At 48.4% G+C, this 25,931-nt stretch overlaps 2 long non-coding RNA genes across 2 annotated transcripts; one reads left to right on the plus strand and one right to left on the minus strand.

Moving 5' to 3' along the window:
• LOC140632255 (uncharacterized) lies at positions 1–24,656 on the plus strand. The gene is made up of 3 exons (XR_012029770.1): positions 1–292; positions 22,588–22,711; positions 24,346–24,656. It is a non-coding gene; the product is annotated as an uncharacterized lncRNA (long non-coding RNA).
• On the minus strand, positions 621–19,053 carry LOC140632252 (uncharacterized). The gene is made up of 4 exons (XR_012029767.1): positions 18,207–19,053; positions 17,397–17,493; positions 8,629–8,709; positions 621–1,577 (listed from the first exon to the last, which is right to left on the minus strand). It is a non-coding gene; the product is annotated as an uncharacterized lncRNA (long non-coding RNA).
• Positions 24,657–25,931: the final 1,275 nt, after the last annotated feature.

The raw sequence follows: 25,931 nt of genomic DNA on the forward strand, positions 1-25,931 counted from the left end.
ATTGCCAAAGGTCTCCTGGGGGGGCAAAATCTCCCCATGTTGAGAATCGCTGCTTTAAATGTTGACTCTTATTTTGTTGTTGTTGTTGCTATGACTGCTACCATCATTAGTACCACATTAGCTGTAAGGCTATCAGAACAGAAAGGGGACCTGGAGGGGACCGAGAAGACACTATCCAATAGTCACTTCCTTCCTCTCTCTACCTTCCCTTTCCCTTTCTCTGCTTTTGCTCCTGAGGCTACCTCCTGGGACCAGACCTGGCCTGGCCAAGCAGCTGGAGGAAGGCAGTGAGGTACGTGCAGGGGAGTGGGGAGTGGAGTTGGAATTGCTTCCTGAGAATAAGCAGACTGCCCAGGAGCAGCTACACACCCGGGAACGGGGCTTCCTGGGAGAATTGCAGGATGTACCTAGCTTCTGGGTGAACTTGGGTGGGGCAGAGGTGGGGGGCAGTGAGCTGACAGGATTGGGGAAGTCAGGAGCAAAGAAAGCCACATGGAAAAGCATAGGGGCACCACCATAAGTGACTTCTTGAAAAATAACCTCATTGTATCTATTAAAACACAACATATTTATCTCTGTTGAGCAAGTAATTAACACAATTAAAGGTAATGTGGCACAGACTTTGTAATTAAAAACAAAGGTAAGGGGTACCTGGGTGGCTCAGTTGGTTAAGCATCTGCCTTTGGCTCAGGTCATGATCCCAGGGTCCCGGGATCAAGTCCCACATCAGGCTCCCTGCTCAGTGGGGAGCCTGTTTCTCCCTCTCCCTTTGCCTGCTGCTCCCCCTGCTTGTGCTCTCTGTCAAATAAATAAAATCTTTTAAAAAATTAAAACTTAAAAAAAATAAAAACAAGGTGAAAGTAGCTGATATTTGATTGTATAACCCACTTAAAAAGAAGCCAAAATTTATGAATGTCTCCGAGTTATTTTATTGTTAAAGCAGAGAATTCAAGGAAAATTGTCAGGAAACTACATTAATCCCTTTCTCCTCCCCTTTCCGAGGGAAACCTATAGGTTTCAAGCAAAAGAAGGTCCCACGTACATTGTATTGTTTAAGTCCTGACATACGCTGCACAAGTATACCCATTTCAGAGATAAGCAGAATGGGACTCTGAGAGGTGCAGCCACTTGCCCAAGGTTACCTGGGACTCAAATCCAGGTCTGTGTGACTCCAGAGCCAGAGAGAACTCCAAGTATTTGAAGAACTGAAAATAGGCCAGAGTGGCTGGAACATAGCGTGTGAGGGCCAGATAACAGAGGGATTTGTAGGTCACAGAGAGAAGCCTGGGTTTTATTAACGGTGCCCTGGAGACCCACCAGCAGGTTTTTGAGCAAAGGAGTGACAAGGCCAGATCTGCATTTTATCAAAATTCCTCCGGCCACCGTCATCAGGAATAGATGGGAAAGGAGCCAGGGTTAACACGGAGAGCTGAGGGGACTGCAGGAGGGCCCGTGCAGAGTGGGAACTGCATATATTCCGGAGACGTGTAGGACAGCCACAAAGGTTGGCAGCAGATCGAATGCAGAGCTTGAGGGAAAGGAAGAGAAGGAGGATCCCACGTTTCTGACTTCAACAACTGAGGAGAAACAGGTGACATTTGAAATCACTGAAGAAATAGCAATTTGGGGGGAAGCATTTTAATTAAATAGGACTTCTGGCTTCCATCCCTGGTGCCAGCCTTCGAATAAAGGAACAAGCAAAAGCTGCATTAAGAGTCACCCCCTCGGGCTCAGTGGTTGAGCTTCTGCCTTCGGCTCAGGGCATGATCCCAGAGTCCTGGGATCAAGTCCCACACCAGGTTCCCCGTGGGGAGCCTGCTTCTCCCTCTGCCTGTGTCTCTGCCTCTCTCTCTGTGCCTCTCATGAATAAATAAGTAAAATCTTTTAAAAAACAGAGTCACCCCCTCGTGCAGACTGACGCCCCATGGGCCTGCCCAGGCCTGTGTGAGCCCCGTGAGGCTGCCAAGCTGAGTCCCCTCGTGCACCTGGTATTTCTTGTTCATTGCTCTTGCCTTCTGTTTAGGGCCCTCCAGTCCCCTGCCTTTTGGAAGGCTGGAAAGAATCCTCAAAAATCTATACTGGCCCATGAGGTACCAAAAATAGCAGTTTCAGTCTGCTAGAAATTGGGTAGCAGCCTTAAAAGCAACTGAATATGTTTCCCTGTCCCCTGAGCATGACCTAAATTATTTAATGATTTGCTTTCACTGCAAAGAGTAGACTAGAGTGCTTCAGCCCACGGCCTTTGGAGTCAGACAGATCTGGTTTAGAAGCCAGCCTCTGCCACATTAATAGCCATGTGATCGGGATCCCTGGGTGGCGCAGCGGTTTGGCGCCTGCCTTTGGCCCAGGGCGCGATCCTGAAGACCCGGGATCGAATCCCACGTCGGGCTCCCGGTGCATGGAGCCTGCTTCTCCCTCTGCCTGTGTCTCTGCCTCTCTCTCTCTAACTATCATAAATAAATAAAAATTAAAAAAAAAAATAGCCATGTGATCTTGGGAGAGGAAGCAGAGGGCCTGGCACATAGTAGGGTCTCACTTGATGGAACATAGTCATGATTGGGGGAAACTAAGAAAGAGAAGAGAATTTCAGCCGAATGGGGCCCTTAGAGATCTTCCTGCCATTATATCGGTGGGGTAAACTGAGGCCGGGAGGGATTGAAGGATCCCCATTAGAGGTAAATGCCCCACCCGGACCCCCACCCAATTCTCCCTTCAGACCTCCTCTAGGAAAAGGCGTGGACACTGTTGGAGGTGGCAGGCCCCATACAACGTGCAGTTGCAGTTGATTGCACACTTGGCTGACAACAGAGGGGCACACAGGTACACCACAGGTTGGATGGGTTTTGCTCATTTGTACAGAGTAGATAGCACGATGTTCTGAAAAACATCTAAACTCATTGCTGTAACTTGCAAATTAGGTAGTTTCATATAAAAATCCCAATTTCTAAATTTAGGGGTCGGGGGGAATCAGAAAACGTGGCCACCCTGGACCTGTGTTCCTACATGGCAACAAGCAGTTGTGGCTGACCTGGTGCTGCTCCCTGGGCTGGCCCTGCAGCCTTAAGTTTGCCACAGTCCCTACTCCTGTTGTCTCCTGAACACAACAGTCTGGTGTCACCTGCTGTCACCTGCAGTTTCCCCTCAGGCTGGAGCTACCATGTTCTGAACACACGGCCCACGGCCCTCGATTATATATGACCTGCTCTATCCTAGAGGCACATGTTTATGATCCTGGCCCTAGAATGTCTCCTTTTAAAACAAAAATGTTTTAGGAGATAAAGCTGTATACATGCTCCAACCCCTCGGTACCATGTTACCTGTTGTTATGTAATCCTGAGTCATCTCTCTCCAACTCTCCTGGCAACTGTGTTCCCTCTGAAATCTTCCTCCCCACAACCATTTGGAAATAGAAAATCTTGCCTGTCATCCTAGCTAGGCCTTTTCTCTGCATCCCCCCTGCGCCCCCCCTTCTTTTTCTTTTGGATCTTGCCAAGTGTTATGGTCCTCATTCTTCCCCTTTCTTTCCCTTCCCCACCCTTAGCCCCACCCCTGCCTCGCCCCCCCCTCCTGCTGAAGAAGCCCTGGCCCCAGTGCTCTGCCAGCCCCCTCACAGTTCTGTGTGGCACGCCCTTGCTTTCTGTATCTGGGGGGCCAGAGGATCCAGGGACACACTCAGCATTGCTAAGTGCCATATTCACTGGAGGGCAAACTGATGGGATTTTCTGAGTTCCTTGGAGCAAGAAAGCTGATCACCCACCACACACTCCGATGGGCTGGTCTGGATAGTGGATAAAAGATCTTTACCTGCCTCCCCTCCACTTTTAGAGATGAATAAATGAGGATGTCCTGTCTGAGATATTTTAGGCATCCCGCTTTGATCCCCTCTTTGACAGGCTATATTTAGATTTTCACCACTTTCAAACTTGCCACGTCTTCCCAACCAGCCTCCCCACCTTCATTTCATTTACTTCTGCCCCTTTTCCACCCTGCCTTATGCTTGACCAGGTCTCCTGTCTGCCTAAACATTTTCAAGAGTTCCCTAACACCTTCAGAATAAAGCTTAAGGCCCCGGCCAACCAGGTGGGGCCCACCAGACTCCCCAGCCTCATCTCTCACCTTCTCCATGAGCAGTGGGCAATCAGGCCAAGAAGCCACAAGCTCTCACCTGGTCCTTCCATTTTGCCTGTGCTTCTTCCTCCACCAGGAGAACCTCCACTGATCCTCTGGGAATCAGCCTCATCCCTGATCCTTTCCCACCAAAGTGGCTCAATTGTTTTGCACCCTGTCTGTGCTCACATCCCTCTTCTGTGGCCTGCCTGGCTGTACTGTATTTGTCTGTGTCCTCAGAACCTGGCACAGGGCCTGGCATGAGAAAGAGCTAATAAAGACTGGAATAATTGAAAATGATATAGCACTGAGTTTCAACAGAGGCACAGGCCATTCACAATTGGAAGTGGCTGTCCTTGGGTCTTTAAGAAAGTGTCTCCTGTTCCACACATATGAGGGCAGTCCTTCAATAGCTGGATGATCACTGGCCTTCTTCTACCCTAGCCAGCCACAGGCCCTTCTTACCCTGCCCATTCTTCTCACAGGACTAAGTCCTCCCACCACTGAGTACAAGACACCTGACCACAAGTGCCTTGACTCGCTACTGACCATTTTCTGGGTCTAGACTTTGTGACTCTAAATGTACAGTAAGTTCTTCAAGGGCAAGTCTGTGGTACCCTTCCATCCATCCTTCCACCCATCCAATTAAGCATCTCTACCATACCCTTCCACCTGGGTACTGGGTGTAAAAGCAAAATCAGATGGCACCCCTGACCTCTCTTCAACTAACAGGAAGAGACACGTAAATAGACAATTACAAATAACTGTAAAATACCAACCATGACAGGTGCCTTGAAGGAGAAATCAGCAGTGCTATGAAGGCCAATCTCGGGGAGATTGGTCCTGATGTGAGGGACAGGGAAAGCCCAGTGTGGCAGCAGCAGCAAGAACACCGGAGAGTGTGGTGCAGATGAGCAGGAACCTCGGAGCTGAGAGGCCATGACCAGGAACCCTTTCTTTGGGTATTAGCAACAGGAATACACTGGCCTATGTTTAGGCGGCATTGTGCCACAGAGCTGGCATCCTAAATGTTTCTTTGTTCACTCCTTTAATACAAATACGCTGGATAAAATATGTGTATTTTTCCTGTGATGTCACTTTTTCTTATATAGTACAAAGTGTGTATTTATATACCATACATGTCTGTCGAGATATAAATACTCAGACACACTCCCACATGCACAAGCACTCGTGCACAGAGCTCTTTTTTCTCCTTGACACTCTCAGTTCTACATAAGTTAGTTGGTCCACTGAAATGCAGCCATCAACATCGTCACCTTCATGATTATATAACTATCACATCTTGTATTTTTATATTATGTCATACACTTGATATTTATGTAACTCTTTAGGGAGTACAACCACACCAGGAAACTTCTATGCATCATCCCTACTCCTGTCAACAGCCCCACTGGTTATTTCTGCCTCCCCATTTTGCAGATGTGGAGACTAAGACTCAGAGATGTGAAGCCGTTTGCCCAGGGTCACACAGCCAGAAGTGGGGGCAGGCAGCATAGGATCCCAGCTCTGCATGATTCCACATCCATGCTTTCTCCTTCCTAGCATTTCAGGAACCAAAGGGTCCTGAGAGAATGGCTAGACAGCTGGCTGAGTTAGGAGCCGCCTGTGGCTGTGCTAGTTTGCCTCTATTTTAAGAAAAAGCCATTCAGGGAATGGGGACCATGACCGTGGCTGCACAGACCAGCTGGGCTCTGAGGACTCGACTGAGCTGCCCAGCCACTGACAGCCCCAGCACAATAGATCTGCTGACCCAGCAGTCAGAGGTGAGCCCCAGAGGTCACTGGCCCTTGGCCGAGGAGAAGCGGCACAGATCTGTGATCCCTTTTCCCGTGGACCACACAGGGAGGGTGAGAGGAGACTCTGAACTCAGATGGCCAACCTCAAAGCCCACTGGGCATTTGTCCCAGACCTTTGGGGTCAGACTTAAATTCATATGCAACCAGCTTGGGTTGTGTGTCTGACATTTGCTAGGCTCTTTGACATGTGTCTTTCTACCAAACCCCATAGTGACCCCTCGAGAATAGTACTATTAATATTCCCATTTAAAGAGGAAGAAGGGGAGGCTCAGAGAAGTTCAGTGTCTGCCCCACATTCAAACAGCTACTAGGTGGTAGAATTCCACCCAGTAGACTTCAACATCCATTCACTCAATAAACATTTATAGCATGTCTACATGTTCCAGGTACTGTTCTAGGCCTTTGGGATACACAGCTGAACAGAACAGACAAAATCCCTGCCCTTGCAGAGCTCACATCTCATGACACTGTGCCAGAGTCCGTGCAGTCACTGCTAAGACAAAAAATGAAACTAAGACCCAGTTCTTGTCTTGGGGGAGCTTGAGGTAGTAGAGGAGACACACATACAGAGCATTTCAAAGCACTGTGGCAAGTTCAGGGTACCCTGATGGCTGTTAGCAGAGGGACTGCGAGAACAGAGGGTAGGCATCAGGGCAGGATTCCTGCAGGAAGAAGCACCTGAGAAAAAGGCCCCAGTCCAGATCAGCCAGCCTGGACAAGAACATCAATCCAGGTTGAATTCCCAGCTGGGGAAGTGGCCCAAACCTGGTCTCTCTGGGCTGCTGTGCTCTGAGATTCAACAGAGGGGCCCAGACCTGACTTCCTCTCCAAATGCAGCTTGAGCAAAGGCCCAGAAGCAAGAGGCACGTCTTTGGTTCAGGGAACTCTACGTCTGGCTACAGTTAGGGACTGACATGGTTGAAGAAGAGAACAGGGGCCCAGAGGGCCTCAAGCTTACAGGAAGCATGTGTTCGATGGTTTCAAAGGTGGCTCTGGGGCTGAGGAGAGGCCAAAGTGGAGGTGACAGGGATGGAGACAATGGGGAGGCCTGTGGGTGTCGGGCCATAATGGGACTGGGAGGGACTACTCCAAACCCAGTGCTCTGAAACTGTTTATTTCTTCAGAGGCAAAATTACCCTCGTTTACTAAAAACAACAACAAAAAAAATAAAAATAAAAAATAAAGAAGAAAAGAAGGAGGAGGAGGAGAAAAGGAGGGAAGGAAGGAAGGAAGGAAGGAAGGAAGGAAGGAAGGAAGGAAGGAAGGAAGGAAGGAAGAAAGAAACATCTCCAATAGCAAAGTCAAGCCCAATGTTCTCTTTTTAAAATGTTTTATTATGAAATACTCCATACCAAGGAATATACGCAGTTAATATTAGGTTATAAAAGCATGATCATAAAACCCCTGTGACCCCACCATTCAATGATGTAAGACCCAGAACCTATTGAGGTGGATCCATGCTGATTGTTCCCTCCAGGCCCCCTACCCACCTCCCTACCCACCAAGACTGAACTGTTTCCTAAATTTTATTTTGGTCTCTTTATCTTCCTTTGTCTTTTCTGTTTACAACTTATAAATGTGTCCCTAAACAATATAATGCTTGATTTGCTTGTTTTCAAGCTTTATTAAAAATGCACCTTAGGCCTTTCTACCACTGGCAGGGTTTTTTTCTTTTTTTAATTTACAAGATTTTATTTATTTATTTGAGAGAGAAAGATAGAGAGACGAAGCACAAGTGGAGGGTGGGGTGGGAGGAGAGGGAGAAGCAGGCTCTCCACTGTGCAGGGAGACTGATGTGGGACTCCGGGGCTTGATCTCAGGACCCAGGATCCTGACCCGAACCAAAGGCAGAAGTTCAACCAACTGAGCCACCAGGTGCCCCTGCCACTTGCAGTTTTAAATCCCATGTTTCATGTCTCCAATCCACCATGTTGATTCACAAAGCTATGACTTATTCACTCTCACAAGTGTATGGTATGTTCAACTGTGTGCATACACCCCACCTGATTTATCTCTTCTCTGGCTGGTGAGCCTCCGGGTGGTGCCAGCTGTGAGCCATCGCCAACAGTGCACACTCTTATGTGTGCCTTCCAGAGCAAATGTGCACAGGTTTCCCTAGGAAATCCTGGAGCATGGACTTGCTGGGCAGTAGGGCCCAGTGCTCTTTCCACTTGTCTGCCCCCAGCAGGGCCCAGCACCCCCAGATCAGCCTCAGTGTACCAGCATGCTGGAATTCCGTGCAGGAATGCCCAGGCCGGCCCCTCCGCCATTTCCCAGGGCTCAGCAGGCACGCGGGGATGGCCCTCTTCTGCCAACAAGACCAGCACTCCTCCAGCTGGCTCCTAATTAGGTCACGAGAGAGTGTCATTCTCTCACTCTGAGTCTGCTCCACTTCCTCCAGCGCTTGGGCTGAGGCAGGGTCTGTTCACAAGCTGCTGGGTTCCAGGTAGACAGAATCCGACCAGCTATTGAGCTAGCTCATCTCCTACAAGAGGGAGAGAGCTGCCTCCTTGCACATTCCTGAATCCCAAAGCATTCCTTTACATTCAGGAAAAGAAACAGAACCTGAATGAATGTAAGCAAAAAGGGAGACTTACCGGCTGACAGGCCTAAACCAGAAGCCACATAGGAAGCCGACCTCAGGGCCCACTGGATCCTGGGGGAGGGTGGGGTCAAATGCTATCAGAAACTTCTCCATCCTCACCTTGATGTCCCTGTAGGTGTGGCCTTCTTTCTCTTAGCTCAAGAGGGGCAGGAACGTGTCCGCCTGCGGCTCTCACTTCATCTTTCAACAGATCCACCAATTCCCATTAAAAGACAAAAAAACAGACAAACAAAATAACCAGCAGGGAAGGATCCTGATAGACCCAGGCAAGGGTGCTGATCAGCTCAGTCCAGGCCACCTATCTTTTCCTGAGCAATACCAGTGGCCAGGGGAGGTTGGCATAGGGAAGGCTCAGGGGCCCAGCCTGTAGCTACTAAGGCTGCATCTTCTCCCAGGAGGGGAACCAGGGACCACAGAGACACCTCTTGCCCATTACAGCCAGAGTGGGGAACTATGAGCAGGCCAACCCACCTGCAATGATAGTTTCATGTGCTACCAGGGTCCTGTCTGTGCCAGGGAATGGAATAAGCCTTGGGGGTCTGCCCCTCTCTGGAAATTCATCATGGCATGGGCAGCTCTTCCTTTTTGAGCAAGGCCAGGGCCATTACTCAGGATCCAACGAGGCTGCAAAGAATCCTTCTCTTAATAGCTCTCTATTTGGTATTCAGGGAAAAGAGGTTTCCACTTGGTATTTTTAACCAACAAGCCCTTCTGTACACCTAACCCATAGAGAGCCCTGGGATCAGCTGAAGGAGTGTGGACATTATGCCTGGACTACTCAGGGGAGCCACAGAGCCTTGGGAGAGGGGCAACTAGGCCAACAAAAAAGTCCAAGGAAGGGCATTTCCTTACCGTTCAAGGGGAATGGGACTCAGGGGATAGAAAAGGGAAGCAGAAAGCAGGGCAGGGGACACATGGCTTGACATAAGAAAATGCTGCATGGTTTGGCCTGGGTCTTCCCTGCCTTCCCTTCCCCTAAGGTCTACCCAACCCTCACCTACCCCTGGGTTCTCATCACCCCTGTGCACCCTGGCAAAGGCCTGATGTGTCCTCAGTGAAACCAGGTCAGAGAGCATTCGAGAAACAACTCAGGGAGTCAAGTAGACGCAAATCTGGACAGCAAAACAAAGCCAACCTGTTGGCCACGGAAACTCAATCCGATTATGCCCTGGAGCGCCTGCGGCCGGAGCAGCCTCGTGACAGAGAAGAAAGGGCGCTTTCATGGACCTGGCCCTGCCTGTTGGCAAAACGGGCCCTGCAAGTGTCCTGCCCTCCCTCTACACGGCCCTATGGGACCCACTTGCCCCTTACCCAGCCTGGGGGAGGGTGTGGGGAAGAGACCCTCATCGAGCCTCAGAGGAGCCGGGTAGTGGGAAAAGGATCTCAGGAAAAGCCACGGGCAATGAATGGCTTCAAGGTTAAGGCTTGGGAGATAAAAAAAGACAGTGTGTGTTTGTCCTGGAAATTGGCTCATGGACAGATTAAATTTAGGAGTAACTGGGGCAGATACACAGGGAAGCATGTTTCCTTAATGAGCCTGTCTTTATTTAACTGCTTAATCATTTACTGGGCCAAAAAATCTGGAGGTGACTCCAAAAGTCATGATGATGAAGACAGTGACAGATTGAGCCCTGTCCAGCCATTTCAAAGGCTGGGCTCCTATGACATCAGGTCCTTGCACCCATCGTCCTTGTCATCCAATGCGACAGGGATGGGCTGCACTGATGGCCCTGGTAGCCCCCATGTGGCACAGCTGCTCTGCTCCAGAGCAGTGTTTCTTTGTCATCTCATTGTCCTAATGGGGAGATGCCTGGGATGGGCAGTTAGTTTGGGCACGGGGTCCTCCTCCTGCCTTGATACTACCTCCCTCCAGCTTGTTTCAGGAGCCCTCCAGCATCCTGTGCTCCCTGCACTTCACCTCTCCTCCATCTATGCATTCATTCATTCAGCAAAGTTTTCAAGCACCCAACATACAGTGTTCATGGTGTTAAAATGTGGTGTAGAAAAAGTCCAGTGAAGTGGCTGCTGCCATCCCAGTGAGGGCAGGTGGAGGCAGACTGCAATCCGTTAACCCTACAATTTTATCATTGTAAGTTGCAACAGGGGCATTGAAGAAAAAGGGAAGAAACTAGATTCGGGGTGGGGGGAAAGGAATGACTGGGTGGAGCACAGGGCATTTTTAGGGCAGGGAAGCTATTCTATACACTACTGTATTGGTGGATATAGACACCATGCATTTGTCAAAACCTATAGAATATACAACACAAAGAGTAAGCCCTCGTGTAACCAGGGATCTTAGTTAATAATTATGTATTGGTATCGGCTCAGCAATTACAACAAACATGCCACCCTAATGGAAGATGTTCATAACAGAAATCTGGGAGAGTGGGGAGAGGGGGGACAAGGGAACTCTATACTTTCTGTGCAATTTTTCCACAAACCTGAGGCTGCTCTGAAAAATAGTCTGTTAAAAAAAAAATGAAGACAACTATAAAAGACTCTGATAGGGAGCCTGATCTACTACACTTGGATGTCTGCTGGGATGCTGCTTGAAACCACACTGGTTGACTGTTATTTCTCCTGGGTCACATTTCCCCTGTGGGTGGGGGAGGCAGGGAACTACTGCTTAGTGAATTCCCGTAATGTGCAGCTCATCGCCATGTACCGCTCAACTATTATGCTTGTTATCGATGTGGGGGAAGGGGTCCTGATCTTCTAGGGGATGTACCAGAAACAAGATGGGGAGAGGAGAGGAGGGGAGATATGTGTAGATTAAAACAACAGAGCTGGCATAATAATTTGTATTTTGGAGGAAAATCTTTCATGTCAGAATATAAAATGTGGGAAAGCTGAACCAAGTATTCTTGGTTGGATGTGCATAAAATATTTATCAGTGGGCCATGGAGAGGTGGAGCCTTTGATAGGGGACATTTTTGTGTTTAGCAGAAGAGGATATAGACCTAGAAAAGGCTATTCTATCACATGTAAACTCACCATCACACGTGAGCAAGATGACATGACTCCCACTTTCCAGAAGCGGCACTGAGGTTTTATAAGGGTAAGTCACATGCCCATGTCACACTGCTATTAAGTCACAGAGGTAGAATTTGAACCCCAACTAGACCAACAAATGCAGTCGCTATCGCTGCTAATAGAGTGGTGCTGGGAGCTCTACTGGACACCAGTGGTGCTCCTGGAGAGACTGGAAGTCACGCACTGTGAGTCAGAAGGTCAGCGGGTCATCCTCTGCCTGCAAGGTGTGCATGGGATGTTGTCAGTGGGGCCTGCATGGGACTGTGCTCCAGGAGAGAGAGGGACCTACAATTTTGATGCTGTCCAGAAGCCAGAGGTGTCAGCTCAGGATACAGAGTAAATGCTTCATTCATCTGGATGTCGCTAATGTGGGCACTGTTTACCTGGCTTGGACTGCACCTGGTCCAGGCCATCTGAGGTGTCAAATAGGTTTGCAGAGCTAAGATGGGGGGAGGGGCGAGGGGATACTTTACTTCATTCAGCTGACTCTTCATGTGTTTCCATTATCTGGTACTTTTTAAAAAGTGGGAGCTAGTTAAGTCATGTAGTGGGTGATTTCAAATGCATGTTTCCCTCTTCCTGCTAAAAGCTGGTCCCAGAGGACTTCCAAAAGGCTGTGTCACATTAGGATGGGAAAAACAATAGGCATCTTTGAGATCTTCGAGATGCAGCATGACCACCTGAGTGTTGTCCAGTTGGACCCTCTACCATGGCAGACATGTCTCCCACCTCTGCCGCCCACCATGGCAGCTACTGACCACATATGACTATCACACACTCTAAAGGCAGCTGCTGCACTGGAGGGACTGCATGCTGAATTGAGTTTCCTTTAAACTAGATGATGCCTATTGATGGGATTTCATGTCTGTCTAGACTCCTTATATATACGAAATTAAATTTTATTTTCCATTAAAAAATGAATAAAAATTAATTAATTGACCAGCTTACATTGAAGAGCCACACATGATAAGAGGCTGCCCCTTCGGATGGTGCCCACTTCTCCCTCCTTTAGTCCAAATCCTTACTCCCACCAATGCAGTGTGGCCACAACTCACCTCCCTAGCATGATCCACTGCCACACAAGCCTTTCACTTCATACCTGCTGAACTGGCAGACAGCCTGGGAGAAAGGCTTGGCAGGAGAATACCTGTGGCTCAGAGAGGAGAGGTGACTTTCCCAAGGTCTCTCAGCACTGAGGGGCAGAACTGAGAGGCCCCCAAGGCCAGAGTCCCATGTGGTTTCCAAGGAGGTCTTGCTTCCCACTTCTGCTTTTGTGCCCCAAGCCCGTGGCAGGAGAGGCATTTATTTCCCCAGGTCAGCCAGTGCAATGAGGCTGGCTGGCAGAGGGAGGCCCTGCTGAGTACTTTGAGCTGTAAGATATAAATATTTGTACCAACAAACAAGCATATATATCAAGCACCAGCCATGTGCCAGATGCATGTTGGCCTTGGGGATACAGCCTTAGACATGGCAGACAGGACCCCTCCTGACTCCTTCTGCAGCTCTAAGCCAGGCAAGCACATCACAGGTACTAGCTGTCTAAGCAGGAAGGGTGGTGCTTTGGAGTCAAGGGGATGAGTCAAGAAACTTCAATTCCCTAGTATCTGATTTTCACAAGGTGCTCTGCACTTAAAGGGAAAAAAAAAAGGAACACAAGAAAAAAGTTTCAACCAACAAATATGCTTGGGAATCACTGAAAGCAATACTTGTCCTACAGGAGACTGACAAATGTTCACCAGTGTTTTAAGGAAAGGGACAGGAAGGAAGGCAATAGTCAGGGAAGTGGACAGAGATCTGGGTTTGGGGTTGGCATGCCTCACTTCTAAATCCTTGCTCTGTCCTACTGACTGGCTGGGTGGCTTTTGGTGAGATCCTCTCCGAGACTCAGTGTGTGCATCTGTAAAATGGTAATGGTTGGGAACACTGCATCTTACATATGACAGTGTGTGGGTCTGTGCCTGACCTGGGGTGATGTTCCATGGTCAGTTTCCTTTTCCTTCATTTGGTGGGAATATGGAGGGCAGGGAGTAGAGGAGAAGGAGGAGAGATTGGTTAGGGATCATCTGGCTGGACAGCCTGGGCAGACCTTGATCACCAGGTCAGAAAGGAAGAGCTTTTAATTTACTGCCGAGCACGCAACACCATGGACAGTGCAACTGAGCAAAGCACACACTCTCTGCCCTGAGTGTGCCCCAGCTCCTTGTCTGTCCGTCCCAGTCTGGGGTCCCTGGTGCAAGCACAGGTTGGTTTCAAGGGGAGACCGAAGCAGCCCTCAGAAAGGACAGGCTGGCCTGTACACACATCCTCTCATCAGGAGCCCACTGGGGCCCAGGCCAAGCCTGCAAGGGAACACGACCAGGCTCCTGGGGCCCTGCCAGACACAAGGTGTTAAGAGCAAGCATAGACACCATTTTCTGTGCTCCTTTTGGTAGAGGCAAAAGCAAAGTGTGACATCTGCCTCCCTGAGGCCGTATCTTCGGAAGGCAAGTCAGAGACCAGGGCTGAGTCCCAGCTCTGTGAGCTTCCTGCTGTGGACAAGTCACCTCCTTCAAATCCCACACACTAGCTAAGAGACTTTCAGAAAGCAAACCCAGCTATCCAAGTCTGTTTCCCTTTCAGAAAAATGGGAATGGGAACACCTCCTGTGCTTGGGTGGTAGAAAGTGCACAGTACGTATTCCCTTGGTCAGGGGTTTCTCCAACTTGGGGGCTCTGGGCCAGCAGCCTCAGCATCACCTGGGAATGCTAGAAATGCCAATTCTTGGGTTCTGCCCCAGGTCTACTGCATTATAACTCTGGGGTGGGGCTTGGCAAACTGTTAGTTTTAACAAGACCTTCAGGGGTCCTGACACTTGCTCAATTTTGCAAAGCACTACATTAAGTATAGCTGTATGGGAGTCACTGATATTCTCAAAACACCTTCCAGCTTCCAGTCTGACTCCTGGCAGGGGGCAGAGCTTGGGGTTAGACCTGGGAGAAGTCTCTGTGCCTCCACTTCCAGCCAGTAGACTTGGGCAAGCTGGCTGCTGTCTGGGCCTCAGCTTCTCGTCTGTGAAATGGGAATGATGTCTGACTTCGCAGTAAGTGATGATCTCAGTGTCTGGAAGGCTGGGAGAGCTTGGTAACTGCTGTTGGTTTTATTAAACAATCAGGTACCAGGGATTTGTGTTCTTAAAAAAAGGGTCAAGTTTCTCTGGCATGAATCCCTACATCATCCCCCCAAATAATGTTCCCATAAGGACTGGTAAGTAAATTGCTAAAGGCCCTCTGCTACCCATCAGATGGGAAGCTTTCCGCGTTTGAATGAGGCCGAGTATTTCAATTACCCAGGATTACAAAGGAAGGCCTCGGATGCACCATATGGCCTGGGCCTGGTCGCCCTGTCTTTCTGTGTGATCAGAGGCCCTCGTGTGAGATATTAACATAATATCCCTTCCAAAAGCGATTACAGGGTTGCAGGCAGCAGAATGTCATTTGGTGGCCACAGCCCGCTCTCATCAGCAGCGATGACTAAACAAGCTAATCAAATAAGCACAAATTTGCACATGGGCCTGGCAGCTGGGCTTCGAAATCGCTATGGCAAAGGCATAATCCTGCTGTAGGATGACTTGACTAATGTTCTCTCGGTGGGCAGCAGAGACCTGGTGGGCTGCCTGGCAAGTCTTCGTGGCAAGGGTGGCTGCACCCACAGGTCACCACAGCACTGGCCAGGGAAGGGATGGAGGCCACCTCAGCAAAGTAACCCCAGGGGAGCAGGAAGGGGCAGGCACGTGTGCACCAGTCTCTAGCCCTGCAGTATCACCGTGTGTGTGTGTGTGTGTGTGTGTGTGTAAGAGAGAGAGAGACTGGCTGTCACATGCACTTTCCTATCACTGCCTGAGAATATGGACTCTGGGTGCTGCCTTGGTTCAAGTTCCAGTTCTGTCATTTGCTGTGTGTCCCTGAGCAAGATACTTAATGTCTCTGAGTTCAGGGTTCTCACTCAGAAAATGGGCACAGTGAAGGCTCCAATTTCTTGAGGTTGTTGTGAGGATTAAATGAAATATTGTAAAGTTCATCACACAATGTTACATACAATGTGTACCATAGTGTTCAATATAAACAGCAGTTTATTATTATTTTCATCATCATCATCATCATCATATTGTGCAACAAACTTCATCAGGGGCCTTCAAGGTGCCAGGCCCCCAGGCTCTGAGAATGCCAAGTGAAGGATGATGCTATCCATGCCCTCAAGGGGCATATAACACAAGGGGGGTGCAAATGGGTAACTAAGAATGGCAATATCTCAGGATGATTGCTTGGGTGGTAGAAAGTGCACAGTATATATTCCCTTGGTCAGGGAATGACCCTTTTCCATGAGGAAAGAGAGGAAAGAAGGGTGAGGGCTGGGAGGGCAGGTGCTGAGTGCACAGAGCCGGTCACCCTGGTCGTGGGGACTTGGGAGGTCATCCAAGAGGAGATAACACTACAGCTGAGTATGGGAGTGCAAGATGGAAGGATGTAGCCGAGTAACAGCAGAGCAGAGCTGAGCCCGGAAGTCAGAAACAGGCACCTGGCTGGGCTTCAGGAGGCACCCGAGAGGCAGCGGGCACCTGCTGCCTAGACAGTGGACAATCTGCACAAAGGCTGCGCTTCTCAAGTCTGAGACAAGATCAGAAGGTACAGCCATGTCTAAGGAAGCTGGGATAAAGGAACACTCTGCTGGGGAGCTGCATCCACCAAATCTTAACTCACAGGTGGAGAGAAAGGGGTGTGGAAGGTGCCTGGCTGCATGCCTCATGCCTCTGGGCTGAGGCCCTTCCCAGCTGTTGCTCCCTCCACAGAAGAATAGGGCACCAGTCAGTGCCCCCACCTCAGTTGCCCCCTTTCTACTTTGCAGGCTGTCAAAGCCACAGAAGGCTACACAATTCCTGACTTAATCGCTATCTCTAAAACTGACCTCTTTTCAAAACTGAATTCACTAATTCAAACAAAAACTTTACAACACTACCATAACCGAAGAGCCAGTACCATTTGCCACCGATGGAAGATAGCGCTACAAATAAAATAAAAACAAAACAAGGTTATACGTCTCTAGTTAGATGCTGTTGGTTCCTAAAGACTGGGTCTGGGCCTAGGGGTGAGGGTGTCAGGAGGAGACTAGCGAGCGAATGTTCCAAGAGGTGATAAAGATATCCCAGCACCCAGGTGGGTCTCTCCCAGTGTAATCACAAGGATGGAAGGAAAGTTGAAAAGGGAATAAATCCTCACTGGTGAATTCAATGTTATCTAGCATCAGGTGCAGACCACAGGCACTCATCCCAGCTACTAGCCCTGCACCGTGGGAAATGCTGGCCCAAATAATCTCAAAAGCTGCTTCCAGCTATAAAACTCTCAAATGCCCTAAATTTATTAACTCTTTAGCATAGGTACACGTGACCAGACATGACCCGCAGGCTTCTCCACCTGTCCTATCTGAGCTACTCCTGCCCAGTGGTGTAGACCAGGAGGACACTGCTGAGAGGGCCATGGTCCCTGGTGTGGCTCGGTGGGCAGGACGGCCCTCCCGCCAGAATTGGGTGTGCCCAGAGTGCTTTCCTCTGACTCTTGGTCAGCCATCTCTCAGGAAGGACCATCCTCTGATCCTTCCCTTGGCCCTACCTTAGGGAGACCTGTTTCCATGGCCCCCCTTAGCCCACCAGCCCAGCCCCACCCACACCTCCAACCCCAGCCCAGTGACTTCACCCCTGACTCCCAGGACAGAGGCAAAGCCCATAGAGGGCCAAGGCAGCCCCTGGTCTACCCCTGCTACAGCCCCAAGCTTGCCTCCTTTCTGACCCCCCAGCTACTTACCTTTCTCAGAAGACCTGGCTTCAAATCCTAGCTCTTCCACTTGTCTGCTGGGCCCCTGGCCAGCTGACTTCACCTCTCTTGAACTCAGTGTCCCCATCTGTAGTAAGGATTATCATATAACTGACCTCACATGGTTGTTTTGAGAATAAAATGAAATAATATCGGCAAATGAATTTGCAAATGCAGCAAAATGCTGCTCACCCACCTGGACAAATGAATCTGTGATTCACTGAAAGAATAAATGAATTAACCTGGTAGGCTTGAAGTGGACAGAGAACCAGATGTAAAACCTAGGGACTGGAGTTCCAGTCCCAGCTCAGAGCTGACTGGCTGCAATACCTCATGGGCCTCAGTTCCCCAATGGTCAAGCAAGTCATCTGTTGAGTAGGGCAGAGGCTGTTTCTGACTTTCCAAGGTAAGCTATGACTTGGGGTAGGAGCCAGCAAGTGTGCTTCTGTAAGCCCTTGGTTTACCTGCAGCACAGTCGACACCCATAAATTCTCCAGCACTGGGCAGCATAACCAGGTGGGCAGTTAGCAGGACGGAAAAGAAAAAGCAATGTCTTGTTTGCAGCAGAGGAGGCATAGCACTGAATGGTGTGGGTAAAAAGACCGACCTGGCCATTTCCTAAATGTGTAGCAATCTGAAGAAAGTAATGTGAGTTATGAGCCTCCACTTTCCTCATCAGTAAAATGGGGTTAACTTTACCATTCTCTCTGGAACAGTAGAAGTCAATCAGAGCTGATTCTTACTGCTTCTGGTTCTTGCTGCATACAGGTATCAAACTTTCAACAAAGGCAATATCCTTACTTTTTTACATTTTCAGTTGTTACTCTCCTGTCACACATAGTCTTCCCATTGAAGGGGAGGGTCCAAAGGCAGAAAGAACCTCAAGTGAAGCCACAGGGTATGAGGGTGCTCTGTTCTTCAGCCCCTTCTCCCATCACACCTGGGGCGGCCAAATCTGATGGGCACAGAGGGAGAACAGAGGTGAGAGAGGAGGCCAGGCCTCCAGGTGGTGATGGCCCTGGGCACCTCCCGCTCTTTCTCAGCCCTGCCCTGGAGGCCAGTGTGGAGTTCCCCACCTCATACCCAGGATTCCTGACTCCTCTGAGGCCCACACCACAATCTTAATGAGCAGAAACAGAGACTGCGGGCAGACAAGTGTGTCTGTGAGCACACAGCACAGCAGTCACCAGTGCTGGATGGGAAAGGGGACCCTGAGTCTGAATCCCAGTGCTGCCGCCCTCCAACTCTGTGACCTGTGCAAACGACCCCACCCTTCTGTGCCACCTTGGTTTCCTCCTCTGTAAAACGAGGACAGTGTCATGAAGATGACATTACATCATGCAGGGATCCTGATTAGCAGTGTCTGGTTCTGGTTCACGGTCCATGCTCCCTCCATCAATCCCAGCTGTTGTGTTGTGTTTTTAAAAGATTGAAGTATATTTCCCTTTCCACCGCTCTCTTTGGGTAGCAATTTGGGATTACTAGCAGCACAATCAAGAAGGGAATGTTTGCCTTTGAAGTAGGTCTGCTTGGCTTTCTGAAGTGGGAGAAAGTAACACAACGTGTGAAAGGGGTTCAAACCAGGGTTCTCCACCCTGGCTGCACATTCGAATCTTCTGGAGAGGTCTAAAAAATCCAGTGCAGGGCCATATCCCAGACCAACTGCTTCAGACTGACTGGGGCATAGCAACCTGGGGGGAGGGAGGGAAGATTATTTAAAGCCCCCCAGGGGCTTCCAGTGTGCAGCCAGGGTGGAGGCTTAAATCAAAAGCACAAGCTCTGGGATCAGACAGGCTTGGGCTGAAGTCCCAGTGCAGCCCTGTGCAAGGTACAAGACTTTCCACTTGCAAAAGTGGGCAGTAATACCATATCCTCACAAGGTTGATACTACAATACAGAGACTACCTAAGACGGCAGGTGAACGCACAGGGCCCAGGGCTTACTAAGTCCTCCTCCATAAATGAGAGCTGGTTACCATAGAAGTCCTTCCTTCTGATACATTTATATTCACAATACATTAGATGAAGGCAATGTCAACTACAAACATTCAGGACCAGAACATCTACTTATGTGTTGCGGTCTTTTTATTTGCTTATTGGGTGTTTGTTAAACCCCACCCTGTTTTAGGAAAAATGAGGATGGGCCAGGTCTATCTGCATTACAAATATTGTTAAGTTATTCAAAGTAGCACCTTTCACCAGCAAACAGGAGTGGTTTACTGGCTTGATTCTTCAGTGCTATGTTTCTAGGAGGGTATCTCTCTCTGTGAGCCCCTCTGTGGGGCTCCCTGTAATTGAGGCCACACAGGGCAGACACCCTTTGACAGCTAGCTGCCCCTTCCCACATTCTCAGAAGGGCCCTCAGCCTCACAGGCTGTATCCCTGGTCTTTGGAAGAAGGTGCTTTTGGACCTCTGACAATTTGCCCCAGGATAGAGTGAACTACAGCTCAGAATCCATGGTGGAAGGAAGGAAGAGAGGAAGGAAGGAAGGAAGGAAGGAAGGAAGGAAGGAAGGAAGGAAGGAAGGGAGGAAGGAAGGAAGGAAGGAAGGAAGGAACAGATGGACAATGGACAAGGGAGGGAGGGGGAATGTTCCAGAAAGGCCAGTGGGTGGTGGAGGACTCAGGAGAACTGGATTCCAGGCTTACCACTCATGAAGCTCACTGGTTGTGTGGCTATAAGCAGCTCCTTCTGCCCCTGCCCCCAGCCTTAGTATCCCACCCTATAGAATGGGGGTGGCCTGTGTTGCCTGCCTACTTCACCTACATCTCATGTGGTTTCAAGGTGAGAAGCTGGGCAAGTGGCACTGTATGCGTTTCCTGTGGCAGCTGTAACAAATAATCACAAGCTGGGTGGCTGGAAACAACTATTTTTATTCTTTCAGTTTGGAATCAAGGTGTTTGCAGTGCCATGCTTTCTTGGAAAGGATCTAGGTGAGAACACATCTTTCCTCTTCAAGCTGCTGGTGACTGTGGCATCCCTTGGCTCATGTCTGCACCACTCCAACCTCTACCTATAGTTATTGCCTCCTCTGGTCTTCTCTGGGTATCTTTTATAGGGATATCTGTCATTGAATGAAGGGGTCACACAAGTAATCCAGGATGATCTCCTCATCTCAAAATCCTTCACTGAATTACAACTGCAAAGATCTTTTTTCCATATAAGGTCATATTCACAGGTTCTAGGGATTAGGATGTGAGCCTATCATTGGGGATGGGCCACCATCTAGCCTGTTGCACATACCCCATTAGGCATTTTAGAGTATTGTGAATTATGATCTATTGCTGGGAGAGTAATAGATTTCATAGTGCATGTCAACCTGGCAGGTCAGTGATAGTGGACTAGAGGATAAGAGCATGACAGCACTGAGCATCTACTCTGTGTCAGGCAATGCACTGCTTGCTTTCCACAATCTCTCTCATTTTATCCCCACGGCAACTGAGCCAAGTACTCTGACCCCCTCCCCCAGATGAGAAAGCTGAGGCTCAGAAGGTTAATACATTTGGCCCAGGTCTCTCACAGCATAAGGGGTGGAGCTGAGATTTCAACTCAGGCATATTCTGAGTCTACCAATGATGACAATCTGTGTCCACCAAGCATGTAGGCCAGAAACACCAGCTCCTTTCTCTATGGTTCTCATCAAGTTAGCATTGTTCTGCTGATTTTAATCCTGCAGAGTCCTCAAGTCTGTGCCCACCTCTCTACCCCAGCACAATGCCCCAGTTCAGGACTTTACCACTTCACTCCTGGACCACAGCCAGAGTACCCCTGATGGCTCTTTGGAGTTCTAGCATTTTCCCGGCTCCCAGCTCATTAAACCTGTCCACCCCTCAACAGCTAATGTGAATTTAGGAAAACTGAATTCCAGCCATGTCATTTCCCTATACTTATGACCCTTCAGGACCCATGGGTCCAAGTTCAATCTCCTTCATTGTATTTACAGTACAGATCCCTGTCATGTGGCACCTTCTTTTCTGGCCTCACCTCATACCCCTCCCTCAATCATACACCAAGTTCCCCAGCACTGATCTGAGTGTAGCTCCCCACCTACATGTTGTTTGCACCTTAGGGCCTTTGCAGATGCAAATCTCCCTGCCTGGAACACCATCCCCATCTTCTAGCTTCCCTGTCTTACTTTCCAACCTGCATACTCTTGGAGGGCAGGGACTGTGTCTGTCTAGTTCACTGTTTTCTCCCTAGTCTCAGCATAAAGCCTGGCTCATAATAAGCAATCATTAAATACTTCTGAATAATAAAAAGACAATTTGAGGTAGCCCTTAGGTTGAACTCACAGGGTACCCCTTTTCTGGGCTCCAGTAGCATCTGTTCCCTTGTAGTATTATATTGAAATTCTCCATCTCCCCCACTAGCCTGTGAGCTCATCCAGAATGCAGAGGCTCAATCTAAGATTACAGACCCAGGACCCCACCATGCTCCATGACATGCTTGGTTAGGTTTACACCACATTTTCTTTTTTCTTTCTTTTTTTTTTTTTTTAAGTTTTAATTTTTCGCTAATATTTCAATATCAGGTGACTTCAAAAAAATTCAAATTCAGGCTTCTCTTGAAAAAATATCATGATCTGGCCATACTAGACTAGGTGCCTACATGACAAAGACAGGCCAGGGTTGAGCAGCTGCACCTTCAGGTAGGACCCAGGCTATCCAGTCCCCATAGGCCCACCCAGCCTGCATCTTTGTCATCTGCCTAGCCCCTCTGGCATTTGAATTTTCTGGTCTTGGGACACATCAAATTCATCTAAGAAACTCTCCTCTCACATATGTATTTAGGTCTCTGATATGTGGCATGCATTATACACAAGGCCAAATAAGCCAATACTTCAGTTAAATTAAAAATGCTTTTCTTAGCAAAGAGAGAAACAAGACCAATCACAAGAGTCAAAGTGCCCATAAGATTTTTAAAAGCACGGTTGTCCAAAGTCAGCACTGGCCTCCTCCTAACAAGGCCACAGGGCTGGATCCTCTAGGGCAGTGTTTGTCTAGTTTTAATGTGTGCAGGAATCCTCTGGGATGGTGGGGGGAAGGGGCCTGTTAAAATGCAGATTCAGATCAGAGGGTCCAGGCAGGGCCCAAGAATCTGCATTCTAACAGGCCCCCAGGGGAAGACAATGCTGCTCATACCCTGTACACTCTTCCTATAGTAGCCTCTGACATCCCTACAGCAGGCAAGAGAGACCCTTCAGCTCATGTACCACCACCCCTGCTGCCTGGCTACCTGGAAAGAATGTCTTCTGGCCATTCAGGTGTTTCTTGGGAGAACCACTTGCCAGTATCACCACGATAAAGGTAGGCAACCCTTCCAGAATGCCTATTTCCCTTTAGTCCAGGAAAGAAAAGCATGGCAAGCAAGGGACACACAGGGGTGGGGGTGGGGGTGGGGTCTTGGCAGCTGCCTCTGTGCCTGCCTTCCCCCCAACCCCCAAGGCTGAACCTCTTAAGCCCCCAAGTGGGTTAACTCCTAGGGTCTCAGATGGTGAGCCCATGTGGTACCAGGATGCTCCCAGGGAGACCAAAACACAGAAGCCAAGTCAACCTTAGGCCCAAACCCCAACTTGCAAGTCTGTTGTTACTTTGTTTTGTTTTGTTTTTTGAACAGCCTTCACATTCAAGCGCCTGTTCCCAGCATATTATTTTTCCTGTCAGCAGAAGGCAAGGCCTTTGCCCTAGCACGTCAGGGATCTCAGAGGAAACAGAAAGACAAGTGACACATGCAGAGCCGGTCCCAGGGGCTTCTCACACTGAGCTTGTAAACAGGAAGTTGCAGGTACACTCTGCAGGACACCCTGGAGTTGGCTGGTTTGTTTTGCAGCCATTCGGCCCATTTAGATAAACTGCAGAGAGGATTATCAGAAAGCTACTGAGCCCATTCACAGCATCCCCTCCCCACACATATACACCAGCAATGCTGGGCGATAGCAAAGCTGTTGGGCAAAGATTTGCACCCAGGGAGAGGGCAGGCAGATGGGCGGTGCCATAGGCTGCAGGGATGTGCCCCCTCTGATTACCTCCTTTTCTCAAAAATCCCCTCATGTCACCCCCACCTCCTAAAAAGAAGCATTTCTAGAAGCCAACCCCTGGATGGTGGCTGCAGCTGGCGTAGCTTTCAGCAGCGGGCCAGAGGAGGAAGGGGAGATTCTAGGGTGTCCGCTCTTGGCTTTCATTATTGTCCCGTGTTTTCAAAGTGCCAACTCCGGAGGGGGCTGGGGAGAGAAGGGTTTGGGGATTTGTTCCGCCTAGGTATACATAAATAGCAGCAGACAAACTGTCCTTTATCAGCTATTTCCCAGGAAACTGGGAGAAAATTCTTCTCATGGCCAGATTATAAAAGAAGAGCCTCACCGTTCTGGGAGACAGGCCCCTCTTTTCCCCTCTCCCCTATACTGAACACTAAGTCACTGTTCCTGACACCCACCGGGAGGGACCCTGTTGGAGAGCGGGGTGGGGAGGGCTGGGTGAGCTGGGCAGCTGCTAAGAAGCCAGGTTCCCTGCCAGCCAGAGCACAGAAATTCTTTCCCAGGAAAGGGGAGGTTACATAGCCTGCTGGGTAAACTGGAAATTATTAACCACAGAGTAAGTAGAATCAAAAAGAGTAGAAAACTGGTTGTTGGCTTTACCGGGAGTTGTAAGTGTGTTAGGGGGAAAAAAATGACAAATGTATTTGAAATATTTTTTTCCCTGAACCAGGAAGAGGCATTTCCAATAATTCTGTCAAGTAAAGCACTCCAGTGTTCTCTCCTGCTGGTATTTCAAGGCTGGTTTTGTTATTTCTTCACACAGATGGCCTAGGAAACACACTCAATATATTTTTCTTTTCTTTCTCCCCTCACCCTGCCCTTTTTTTTTTTTTTTTTTGCTTCAAAGAATTTTCATCTCTCTCATTTGCTCATTTCTTTTTTTTTTTTTTCTTACTTTTGATTTAGATAACACAGTGACTTTAAAGGGCCTTGAAGACTATTTACATCACAGGAGAATTTGAGATTCTTTCTTCATAAGAGTAATAGGTTCAACCTCCAGCAATAATTAACTAATGTTTCACCGAGCACTTGCAGTGTGCCTGGATCTGTGCCAGTGACTTACACTAGGGCTGCTCCAAGACTGACGTGTGGTAGTCCTGTTGGTAATCCTATTTTTAATCAATTTTTTTTTTGTCTGTTATTGGGCTGTATGAGTTCTTTATGTATTCTGGATAATAACCCCTTATCAAATAGATGGTTGGCATTATTTTCTCTCATTCTGCCTTTTCATTTTGTTGACTGCTTCTTCTGCTGTGCAGAAGCTTTTTAGTTTCATGTAGTTCTACTTGTTGATTTTTGCTTGTCTAGCTATCTAGTCTCTGGGTATTTATCCAAAAAGTAAAAACAGGATCTCTAAAAGATATTGGCACCCCCAGTTCCATTGCAGCATTATTCATAATGGCCAAGATACGGGAACAGCCCGAGTGTCCATCAACAGATGAGTGGATAAAGGTGTGAGATCTCTCTCTCTCTCTCTCTCTCACACACACACACACACACACTGGAATACTATTCAGCCATGAGAAAGAAGGAAATCCTGCCATTTGTGACATGAATGGACCTTGAGGGTATTAGTAATGCTAAGTGAGATCAGTTAGAAAGAAAGACAAATACTGTATGATATCCCTTACATGTGGTATATAGACAAGTTAAATTCATAGAAAGAGAGTAGAATAGTGGTAACCAGGGACTGGGGATGGGGGAACCAGGAAATGCTGGTCGAATGGCACAAACTTGTAGTCAGAAGATGAGTAAGTTCTGGAGATCTAATGTACAATATTGTGATTAGAGTCAATGCTACTATATTGTATAAAGTGGCTAAGAAGCTAGATCATAAGTGTTCTTGCTACAAAAAAGAAATGATAATTATGTGATGAGATGGACGAGTTAGCTAATACACGTGGTGGTAATCAGATTGTAATCAATATAATAAATGTATCAAATCAACAGGTAGTACACTTTAAACTTACACAATGTTAAGTGACAATTATATCAAAATTAAAAAAAAAAAAAAGACTGATGTGTAAACAAACCACCTGGAGAAACTGTCGAAAGCCTGACTCAGTAGCTCTGAAGCCCAGGGAATCTTCATTCCTAAGCTCTCTGGACCACACATTGAGTAGCAAAGCTTTTACCCCCAATCCCATCTAATTCTCATGTCAGGTTGGCAGAACTTGTTGTAGTAAAAGAAGCTAAGGGCTTTTCCATATGAAAGGGAGGAAGATGGGCTTTAAGCAATCCTTAGTTTTGGAGCAGGAAGTACTAATATGGAAAGGTGAGCAGACGCAGGTAAGACACCATGGGCAGGGATTTGGCCAGGTTTGAGACACACCAGCTGAGCTGTGAAACATGGGGGTAGAGGCTTCAGACTTTGGAGACAGAAAGACAGTGCATGACAAGTACACTTTTAAACCACTGATACATCGTGGTTTTAAAAAGTTTATCCTGCCACAAAGAGGTTCAGAGGGATGTCTTGTGTCCTCAAGCTTGGA

Source organism: Canis lupus, chromosome 4 (genome assembly GCF_048164855.1).
Source record: "Canis lupus baileyi chromosome 4, mCanLup2.hap1, whole genome shotgun sequence".
Classification (NCBI taxonomy): domain Eukaryota; kingdom Metazoa; phylum Chordata; class Mammalia; order Carnivora; family Canidae; genus Canis; species Canis lupus.